This window comes from Rhagoletis pomonella, unplaced genomic scaffold, assembly GCF_013731165.1.
Source record: "Rhagoletis pomonella isolate Grant_MI unplaced genomic scaffold, Rhpom_1.0 Rhpom_scaffold_00176, whole genome shotgun sequence".
NCBI classification, from domain to species: domain Eukaryota; kingdom Metazoa; phylum Arthropoda; class Insecta; order Diptera; family Tephritidae; genus Rhagoletis; species Rhagoletis pomonella.
This window is the reverse complement of record NW_023458730.1, coordinates 89,573-100,653: the sequence shown is the minus strand read 5'-3', so window position 1 is coordinate 100,653 and position 11,081 is coordinate 89,573. Positions and strand designations below refer to the sequence as shown.

The window sequence follows — 11,081 nt, the reverse complement described above, 5'->3', positions numbered from 1 at the left end:
GCAGTTTTCACCGATGTATCGCTAGAGATCTAGCTTCCAATATGGAAGAAAAAATTAGAGAGTTGCCCCCTGTGTTTTAAATTTCAGTTTAGGTCAATTGATACGGTAAAGTTAATACTGCAATATGGCTGTCAAAAGAAAGAAATTTACAAAGGCTTACAGCTGCAAATATTTTTGTGGAAAGTTGCCACCTATCTGAAAACTTTAATTTAATTTAATTGATAGCAATTTTGGCATCAAACTAAAGACGATAGGAAATTTTAATGCTGAAAATATTTTTAGGGGATTTGCGAACTGATTAAAAATTGTATTCATTAAAATTTGTAAAATAAATGAAATATTGCAATACGAATATTAAACTAAAGAGGATTAGGAAGCTTATTTTTGAAAATATTCTTCAAGCGGGTTGCCACTTATTTGAAAACTTTAATTCAGTTAAATTTATAATATAAACTAAGTGTTGCCATATGGGTATCAAACGAGAGTAATTGAGAATAATAAAATTGCAACAGGCCGATATCTGTACATAATAGATGTTAAAGAAAAATTAATAGGGGTTTATTAGATAACAGAAGCCAAATCTAAAATTTCGGTACGTTTGTCTGTATGTTTGTTGATGCGCAAAAGCTAATGTATTGCTAGAGCTCTAATTGAAAATATATAATCAATTTTTTTTTTGTTTTAGTTTATCGTCGATCATTATTCCTAGGTATTTGAACGTATTAACTTTTTCCAGCGCGTCGTTGTTATATTTAGAGTTAGCAATGGAAATTTCGCCTTGATATAACCACAAACTTAATTTTTTTTTTCTGTGTGGAAGGTTTTTCGCTAAAAAAAATTAAAACTTTTCGTTGTTGCTCCCAAAAAATTTAAGAAATCTGAGACGTCACGTTTTACAATTTCATACAGTTCTCTTTACAATGTATTTCACTAACCTACTAAACGGCTGCACCGACTTGGTTCATATTTGGCAACACCTTGAAAATAAATATTCTGACCAAAAATTTACTCGGGATGTAGCTCGGGATATTCCCAAAATTCTTATACAGACTAAAACGTAAAAAACCAATATATCTCTAAAACCAATTACGCTGGGAAACTGAAGCTTAACACTGATGCATATATTGCAAATGCATTGGGAAAGGGGGCATGGCTCCTTCCTTCCATACAAACTGAACTTCTCATATAGCTTATCTCTGGAACTGCTTTCGCCTGAAATTCTACACACCTACATGTGTTATCAATACCGTAGTTATGGCGAAAAGTGGTAATTATTGGAAAGGCTGGAAAGATATACATTTACGTAAACGCGCAAGTATCATTCGATTGGGAACCATTTTCTCCTAGATTTCTAAATCCCATTGAGCTATTGGATTTATGTGAAAATTTTGAAGAATTTTTTTAAATGTTTCACAATTATGTTACGAGTTTCGCTATAAGCTGTCCTATCTACATACCTATTTGCATAAAATGATAGCCGTTTTCGTTTTTCGGAATAAACTCATAAACCACTGAATAGAGTTCCGTCAGATTGTCGGAGGTTATCTTACATACATATATGGTCCAATTATATGCTACTAGAAAACTCGCTAGGTGGTGCTGGAGTAGAGTTATTTATAAAAATCGTATTTATTAACCGATTTCGTTCAAATTTTAAATGTGAGCTATGTACCTGTATGCTAGAAAATTCTTTTGATAAAAATTTACCCGATTAGTGCCGCTGGAGTTAAGGTTGAAATTCATAACACGTATTCATTTTATGGTAAGCAATGGTTTTGCAGAAAATGAACCCAATGGATGGCGCTGCAGCCGAAATGTATAGAAACCACGTGTGGTTGGTCTGCTTTGGACCTATGTTTAAGTTATACGAATTTAGTTTTCAGATGTCTAAATGAAGGATGGGGTTAAGTTTTTCTGACGCCCTCATGCACAATCATACGGTCTTGCATCTACCCAGAAATAAGTTCATAAATTTTACCACGAATTGTAAAAGTGGTGAATTAACAAGGAAAGATTACCGTAGGTATATCAATTGCTTCATTTGAAAGATACCTAAGAGATCACACGACTCATTTAGCAATGTACCGGAAAACTTTTCATCCTGTGGGACAGCGAGGATTCTTGGCCCTCCTATAACAGAAAACGCACTTCTGTGCTCTTGAGTTTCCCTATAAGAACTGTTATTGGCATACGCATCGCACCAATGTTGTAGTTGCAAGATCATACAAAAAGATTACGCATGCTTGGCAGAGATCTCACAGGTGGAAATAAGACCATCGGTAAAGCTCATGAAACCGAAAGGGATTGGTATTCCATATGGTATCACAGGGTTACTATTATTGGCCTATGTGTGAGGAGGATACTGCGCCTTAGCGGTTTCAACTTAATTCAAAAATTTTGACTTTACAGACTAATTTTGTTTTTAAACGCTCTTTAGCATTGGCTAACGCAAAAGCTCTTATTAGGTGCCGCGAAGTAAGCGGGCATTGGCTAGTATTTAATAAAAAACTATTTCACTTAAGCTTAACCAACTTTTAATTGCTCGGAGCTAATTTTGGAATGGTTCATGGAATATTTTCATAGACGGTAAATGAAATCCTGGCTGCATCGTTAGTGAGCTGAAAACCAAAACAAATTAAATTTGTGGAATGGAGCCTTTTGAAATGGCCTTTACAAATGGCAATGGAATTTCGACATTATTCAAGGAATCGTGAATATAAGCTTAATATTGACCTGATTTTTTTTTAATAAATACCAGGAATAAATATTTAATAAAAAACTATTTCACTTAAGCTTAACCAACTTTTAGTTGCTCGGAGCTAATTTTGGAACGCTTCATGAAATATTTTCATAGACGGTAAATGCAATCCTGGGTGCATCGTTAATGAGCTGAAAAACCAAAACAAATTAAATTTGTGGAATGGAGCCTTCTGAAATGGCCTTTACAAACGGCAATGGAATTTCGACATTATTCAAGGAATCGTGAATATAAGCTGCCTTCTATTTGGCATATTTGGGGGTTAAACTTTCAGAAAGTTCCAAAAAAAAAACAACATTATTTTCTATTTTTATTATTATATATTTTTGAAATAAAAATATTCCACTTTGTACACCAGACAATTTCTTTAAACCATCTTGCGCAGCAGTTTGTTGATATTATCTTCACGGTTACCGAAATCACCAACCCCAACGTAGTGGCCACGGTAAGTTCGAGGCTTTCTTGAACTGGAATCCAGTAGCGCCAAATAATCAACGCACTGAATATCGTGCGCTTTGTCCAATTTGCGTTCGATCACAAAGTTGTCAGAGTTTGGGACACGTTGGTTGTGCTTGACCATTCCATGTTTGTAGATCAATTCACGAACTGATATAAGATTTGGATAGCCCCATGTAATATAGGGTTCGGCAATCCGTAGCATATTAATGGTTATATTGTTCAATTCTATGAACAAACCGTTGTTAATGTGGCGAAGATGGAACCACAGTAAAACTTTACGCACTTTTGGTGCAACTTTGTTGATACCGCATTCTGCGGGCACGTAGAATGGGCCGCGTTTCTTTGCCAGACGGCGCAACTTTATCTCACGGCGTCCATCAGGAGATATTTTGCTTGATATTTCTCAGCATGCTCCAAGTTTTCACGCTTGCGGAGTGCAATCACAGCAGAGCGCTTTAGTTTACGCTTGATCAGGGTAGCACGTTTGCTTACCTGCTTCCTGCTTAACTTTATCTTCGACTCGGGGACAGCAGGCAGCTTCCTGGAAGGTAGTTTTCCCTTTGCTTCGGGCTTCTTACCGGCTGTGATAACAGTCAACTTATCTTGTCACTTAGCACGTTGAAAAGGCGAAAAGAAAGTTCGCCAAATATTTGGAGCACATCTTAAATAACGCCACTCGATTTATAGCATTTCTATTAAACACAATTTAATTTAATTTATTACTTTTTTAATACATAGATATGCTGCAACCAGGCACTTACTTTCCCAAATTCCATCTTGCTTATAGGCATAATTTTCCAAATGTGCCTGAGATGCTACTTCATACTAATAACTTCATTTTCCAACTGCGCCCTCTTTGTTGCCTCAACATATCCTAAAAAGACATAAAATTTACATTAAACAATAGAAATCGCAAAAGTTGGAAAATAAAATACTCCCTTCATTTTGTTTTGTTGTCAAATTTCTGAGAAATGTGAATTCACCACGATGCAATACAGAAAGACCAAGGACCAGGTATGTAATTTCAAGTATTCAGTGGCAATGCGCAGAGCGTTCCGAGTAGCAAAATTAATTTGTATCAAGTATAACATTAAACGGTAGTTCTAATACATTTTTTAATATTAATAATCAGAGTACATGGTATGGAGTATGGCATTTCTTTCAAAAATTAATGCACTATATGCATTTTCTTTTAAGTTTTTCTTAAGTTTCTTTCATTAGTGCTGAAAAGCAACCCTGCGCGTAAGAAATTATGTGGTACTTAAAAATTCACCTCTGGAAACTTTATCCCCATAAAGGACTTCACCACAGTTTTTTTACTGGATATACTGAGGGACGGACGGACGGACGGACAGACAGTCACCGCTTAATCGTTTTTTTTTCATTCTGATCATTTATGTATATATTTGTCTATATCTATCTCCATTCGTTTTGCCTGTTACAAACAACCGTTATGTGAACAAAGTTATAATACCCTTGTGCACAAGTGCTCTCGGGTATAAAAAAATTCAGATTTTTCTTAATTTTAGCACAAAATATGAAATTTGGATTTAAATGACGTTTGTAAGTAATCAGCTTCTTCTTCTTCTTCTTCTTTTTTGGCGCTGTAACCGCCTAAGCGATTTTGGCCGAGTTCAGCAAAGCACGCCAGTCGTTTCTCCTCTGTGCCAACTGACGCCAATTGGAAACGCCAAGTGAAGCCAAGTCTTTCTCCACCTGATCTTTCCATCGCAGTGGGGGCCTCCCTCTTCCTCTGCTACCACCAGCGGGTTCCGAGTTGAATACTTTCAGAGCTGGAGCGTCGGTGTCCATTCGAACGACATGACCAAGCCAGCGGAGCCGCTGTATTTTAATTCGCTGCACTATGTCCATATCATTGTAAAGCTCATACAGCTCATCGTTCCATCGTCTGCGGTACTCGCCGTCGCCAACGCGTAAAGGACCGTAAATCTTCCGCAAAATCTTTCTCTCAAACACCCCAAGAGCCGCCTCATCGGATGTTGTCATTGTCCATGCTTCTGCGCCATATACCAGCACGGGCATGATGAGTGACTTATAGAGCGTGGTTTTCATACGTCGAGAGAGGACTTTACTCCTGAATTGCCTACTCAGTCCAAAGTAGCACTTGTTGGCAAGAGTGATTCTTCGTGGGATTTCAATGCTGACATTATTATTGGTGTTAATGCTGGTTCCCAAGTAAACGAAATTCTCTACTTTCTCGAAATTGTAACTGTCAACAGTGACGTGGGTGCCAAGGCGCGAATGTGCTGACTGTTTGTTTGATGACAGGAGATACTTCGTCTTGTACTCGTTTACCACCAGACCCATGCGATTTGCTTCCCTATCCAACTTGGAAAAGGCAGAACAGACTTCGCGGTTTTTGTTACCGATGATGTCGATGTCATCGGCATAAGCCAGCAATTGCACGCTCTTGTAGTAAATTTTTCCTGAGCGGTTCAGTTCTGCAGCTCTTATTATCTTCTCCAACATCAGATTAAAGAAGTCACATGAAAGGGAGTCGCCCCGTCTGAAACCCCGTTTTGTGGCGAACGGCTCGGAGAGGTCTTTTCCAATTCTGACGGAGCTGGTGGTATTGCTCAACGTCATTTTACACAGCCGTATGAGTTTTGAGGGGATGCCAAATTCAGACATAGTGCTGTCAAAAGCGGCTTTAAAGTCGACAAATAGGTGGTGAGTGTCGATCCTTTTCTCGCGGGTCTTTTCCAAGATTTGGCGTATTGTGAATACCTGGTCTATGGTGGATTTTCCAGGTCTAAAGCCACACCGATAAGGCCCAATCAGTTCATTGACGGTGGGCTTCAGTCTTTCACACAATACGCTCGATAAGACCTTGTAACCTATGCTTAGAAGGCTGATCCCGCGGTAGTTGGCGCGAATGGCGGGTTCACCTTTTTTGTGGATTGGGCAGAGCACACTTAAATTCCAGTCGTCGGGCATGCGTTCATCTGACCATATTCTGCACAAGAGTTGATGCATGCACCTTATCAACTCCTCGCCGCCGTACTTGAATAGCTCAGCTGGCAGGCTGTCAGCTCCAGCGGCTTTGTTGTTTTTCAGCCACGTTATTGCTATACGTACCTCGTCATAGTCAGGCGGTGGAACGTCGACTCCGTCATCATCGACTGCGGGCTCGGGTTCTTCTTCTCCACAACTTTCCGTGCTGCTACCATTTAGTAGGGCGGAAGTGTTCCCTCCATAATTTCAGTACGCTCTGGACATCAGTTACTAGGTCGCCATTATTGTTCTTACAGGAGTGCGCCCCGGTCTTTAAACCTTCCGTAAGTCGCCTAACTCTCTGGTAAAATTTTCGGGCATTCCTCCTGTCGGCCAGCATTTCAAGCTCTTCGCACTCACGTATTTCTGCCTCTCTCTTCTTGTTGCGGCAAATACGTCTCGCTTCCCTCTTCAGATCCCTATAGCGGTTCCACATAGCGCGCGTTGCGCCCGATCGCAGCGTGGCCCTGTAGGCGGCATCTTTTTTCTCTGCAGCTTCCTGACACTCCTCATCGTACCAGTTGTTCTTTCGGGCTCGCTGAAATCCGACTACTTCTTCGGCGGCGGTACTTAATGAGCGGGAAATGTGGTTCCACTGCTGGCATATGTCGGTTTGTTGAAGAGTGCTCTCTGAGAGCAGGTGTGAGAGTCGAGTAGCGAAAGCGCTGGCTGTCTGTTGTGATTGCAGCTTTTCGACGTTAAGCTTTCCTTGCATATTGGGCGCACATTTTTTGCTGCACAGAGGCGGGTGCGTATCTTGGCTGCAACAAGATAGTGGTCCGAGTCGATGTTTGGGCCTCGGAGTGTGCGTACGTCTAAAACACTGGAAGCGTGCCTTCCGTCTATCACAACATGATCGATTTGGTTTCTCGTTTTTCGATCCGGAGACAGCCAGGTAGCTTGATGGATCTTTTTATGCTTGAACCTAGTACTGCATACTACCATGTTTCGGGCCCCGGCGAAGTCGATCAGCCTCAATCCGTTGTCTGACGTTTCGTCGTGGAGGCTGAATTTTCCGACGGTGGTTCCAAAGATCCCTTCTTTTCCCACCCTGGCATTGAAGTCGCCAAGCACGATTTTGATATCATGACGGGGGCAGCGCTCGTACGTGCGCTCCAAGCGCTCATTGAAGAGATCCTTGGATGCCTCATCCTTCTCTTCCGTCGGGGCATGGGCGCAGATGAGCGAGATGTTGAAGAATCTCGCTTTGATGCGGATTGTGGCTAGACGCTCGTCCACCGGGGTGAATGACTGTACTCGGCGACGGAGTCTCTCTCCCACCACAAATCCAACTCCGAATTTGCGCTCCTTTACATGGCAGCTGTAGTAGACGTCGCAAGGCCCCAGACATTGTTTGCCTTGCCCCGTCCAACGCATTTCTTGGATGGCGGTGATGTCAGCTTTTGTCCTTACGAGGACATCAACCAGCCGGGCAGAGGCACCTTCCCCATTAAGGGTCCGGACATTCCAGGTGCATGCCCTCAAATCGTAGTCCTTTAAACATTTGCCGTGGTCGTCATCATAAGGGGAGTCTCATCCGAGGCTTTGTCTTGCTTCTTCACTGGAAGTGGTTTTTACGTGGCGGGTCCCAAGCCCAGCGCACAACCCATTGCTGGGACGGGGGTGGTTTCGCAACCAAATACACGTTTATATAGCGAGCCGCTTGCTCCAAGCAGACACCCGCTTGCAGCCGCACCTACTGGTGAACAGACGCTTCAGACTTCAGTGAGCCCTTAAACCGAATAAGTCAGAGTGGCCCCACTGAAGCTCCCTCTCTTTCTGCCGTGCCCCAAGGCTCCACTCGGATGGGTTACCGCATCTCGCACATGGGTTGCTCACGTTGCCCAGAGTGCGCGAACGAGGACGCAAGAGTCGGGATTGAGTATAGTCATGCAACTGTAACTGCATACCCAGCGCAATGACTATGTATACCCCATTGCACTCCACTATCAGCTAGACTTCCATAAAAAAATAATAAGCTGAAATGTCGCGTCGCATTTAATATTTGGGTCACTGTATATTCACATAAACTAAAAATCATTGAAATCGGCCCAGTAGTTTAAGACTTTTCGGATTAGAGAAAATTCTTTCAATTTTATATACTTAACACATTCCCACATGAAAATTTTCTCCGAGATAAGGCTAGCAGCTTCTAATAAATTTTGGGTCGCCAAATTAAAAAAAAATGCAAACTTATATGCCAGCCAACTTTGAGCTCGTTCAACTTTTTTTCCTTGCAACCCTGCGTTTGTTTACATTCTGTATACATACCACTACTTTGAAATTGTATTCTGGCGAGTCGCTTGGTAAAACTTGGTAAAAAAGCACTTTTGCCAACGCTTGGCTTACCAAATTTACGCCAATTGATAAAATTATCCGGAAAACGGATAAAATGGCAAAACTGATTCTTATTAACTCGCGCAACTGAGCTCTGCTACGGCGCGACAGAACTTTGTATTTGCGTTTGGTTGCTGACGCTCTGAGTTCACTAACGATTCGTTGGATTTTAAAATTTTCGCAACTGAAATTTGCAGCTGCACGTTCCTTTTCGTGCAAGTTTATTCGCGATCCAATTCTTATGCTGTCTGGGATGATTTAATGAATGTTAAATAGTTTATTAATATAATTAATATAAACGAATAAACGAACAAAGTTTAATTTAATGTAAATATGTGAATGCTGACATGCGCTCATTGTTATGCGCTGTTCACCGACTCGCACCGACACGTCTGCTCTCAACGAATGACCACGACTGACTACCCCGTATTTGAAATATATATGGATATTTTACTTTAAACATCTATCCTATACCTGTCTTCACACCAAATTACAAAGTCATGTGACTGATGGTTCCCGAAATTATTCCTGATTTAAAATTTCACGCCTATGGGATGTGTCACGCCCCATGTACAAACTCATTCATATATACTTTTTTTATAACTGCCTACTATGGCTATGTCTTCATACCAAATTTCAAATTAATGTGACGTATGATTCCGAAGTCACACCTATAGGATGTGCCACGCCCCTTTTACAAAAGTAAATCTACTTTACAACAAGCATCTACTATAGATACGTATGTCAACACACTAAATTTCAAAGTCATGTGACTTACGGTTTCGAAGTTATAGCTGTTATGTTATGTCCGAGGTCACTGTCTGTTAGTGAGTTTAAACAGACAAACAGACAAACAATTTACAGTTTTATTATAGTATAGATTAAAAATTTCACGCCTATGGGATGTGACACGCCCCTTGTACAAACTCATATATACCAGAGGTTCCCAAACTTTTTTTCTCGTAGACCCCTTTCAAAACTTTGCTGGTTTCGGTAGACTGCATTTCTAACATATTCCCAAATCTCGTAAAAAATTTGAAGATTAGATCTAACAGAATTCGGAGTGGCAAAAATAAAAATCAAATGTTTTCTTGTGTTCTATTTATTAAAATAAAGGGGTTACACACTTACAAGTTTTAAAAAACTGAGCTCGTAAAGTCATCAAAGTTCTCACTCGCTCTGAGGAGTTACATTTTTTAAAAGCACTCCGAGCCCTAGCGTTACTTACATTTTCTTCACCATAAACTCCTGACATGTTTGGCTCATGAATTTGCATGTGGTGTATTTGTAAAAGTTTATTTTTGTTTATGGCATCATTTTTGTTTTTATAGCTCCGAGTTTAAAAGTGATGCGAAAAATGTTTATCACTCACATTTTTAAAATACAAACCTAAAAAAAAAAATCGCAAAGCTTTTTACGCCAAACATTAAATTCAGAAGCTGACAAGAGAAGAGACCAAGTCTATAAAAAATCGATGACAAACAACCAAACAAAAGCAAACAAAGTAAGAAGCACAAAAAGTGTTCCACCGTCTCATCCTCTTCATAGCAAAATGGGCAAATGGACTTGTCATTTACGCCTATCACAGTCAGGTGTTTGTGCCACGTGAAGTGATCAGTCAGCAGTCCAACAAGTTGTCTGCAGTACTGACTACTCGATGCGAGCGAAAAACTATATAGACCTTTTCAGATTGAAGCCCACATGAGTTTTGCCCACCTGCATCCCCTTGATGCCTCCCATTCATTGCTGAGCGAAGTAATCACCCAGTTTCTGATGGTGGCTGAAGTGCGGAGTACTATAACAGAGTAAAGTAAGCTCGTTATGTTTACCAAAATAATTTAGTCGAGACTTGCATTGCCAAACTAGTCCGGAAGTACTTAGATAGAGGGCTGACCAATGCCTTAAGTGCAGCTTGGCTATCACTGTAGACACGTAAACACCTTCCCGTCCACCTATTTTCCACCGCGTAGTCCATGGCGTTGAGGATTGCAAATACCTCAGCCTGAAAGACCGCAGCATATTCCCTAAGAGAAAAGTGAAGCTTATCCCCATTAACTTCAAAAAAGACCCCAGATGCTGACCCAGAGTCAGTTTTGGAGCCATCGGTGAAGATTCGACAATGTGTGAGTCCGAGCTCTGTGCTGGAATTAAACCAGCATTCAGCTTTAGGGAACTTAATATTATAGAGTCTCTTCAACAAAGGTAATGGTGGCGTACTATCCTGTAGCATTGAAAATACGCATGTGCTCAAATCTCTGCCGCCAGCAATTTCCACCTAGCCCCACTCTGTGTCATACCAACATGCGTTTCTTTTTAGTCTGCAGGTGGCCTTTATAGGGCTTTCGCACGAGGCGATTTTTCAGGCAACTTTTAGTTGAAAGCAAAAATCGCCTCGTCCGAACGGCCTTTCAACTAATCGCTTTCAACAAAGTTGGTCGCCAGCCAACTTTGAGCTCGTTCAACTTTTTTTCCTTGCAACCCTGCGTTTGTTTACATTCTGTATACATACCAC

General features: G+C 40.9%; 1 long non-coding RNA gene across 1 annotated transcript; it reads right to left on the bottom strand.

The window, feature by feature from the left end:
• Positions 1–2,838: 2,838 nt before the first annotated feature.
• Positions 2,839–4,560, bottom strand: LOC118750239. The gene is made up of 2 exons (XR_004994367.1): positions 3,979–4,560; positions 2,839–3,909 (listed from the first exon to the last, which is right to left on the bottom strand). It is a non-coding gene; the product is annotated as an uncharacterized LOC118750239 (long non-coding RNA).
• Positions 4,561–11,081: the final 6,521 nt, after the last annotated feature.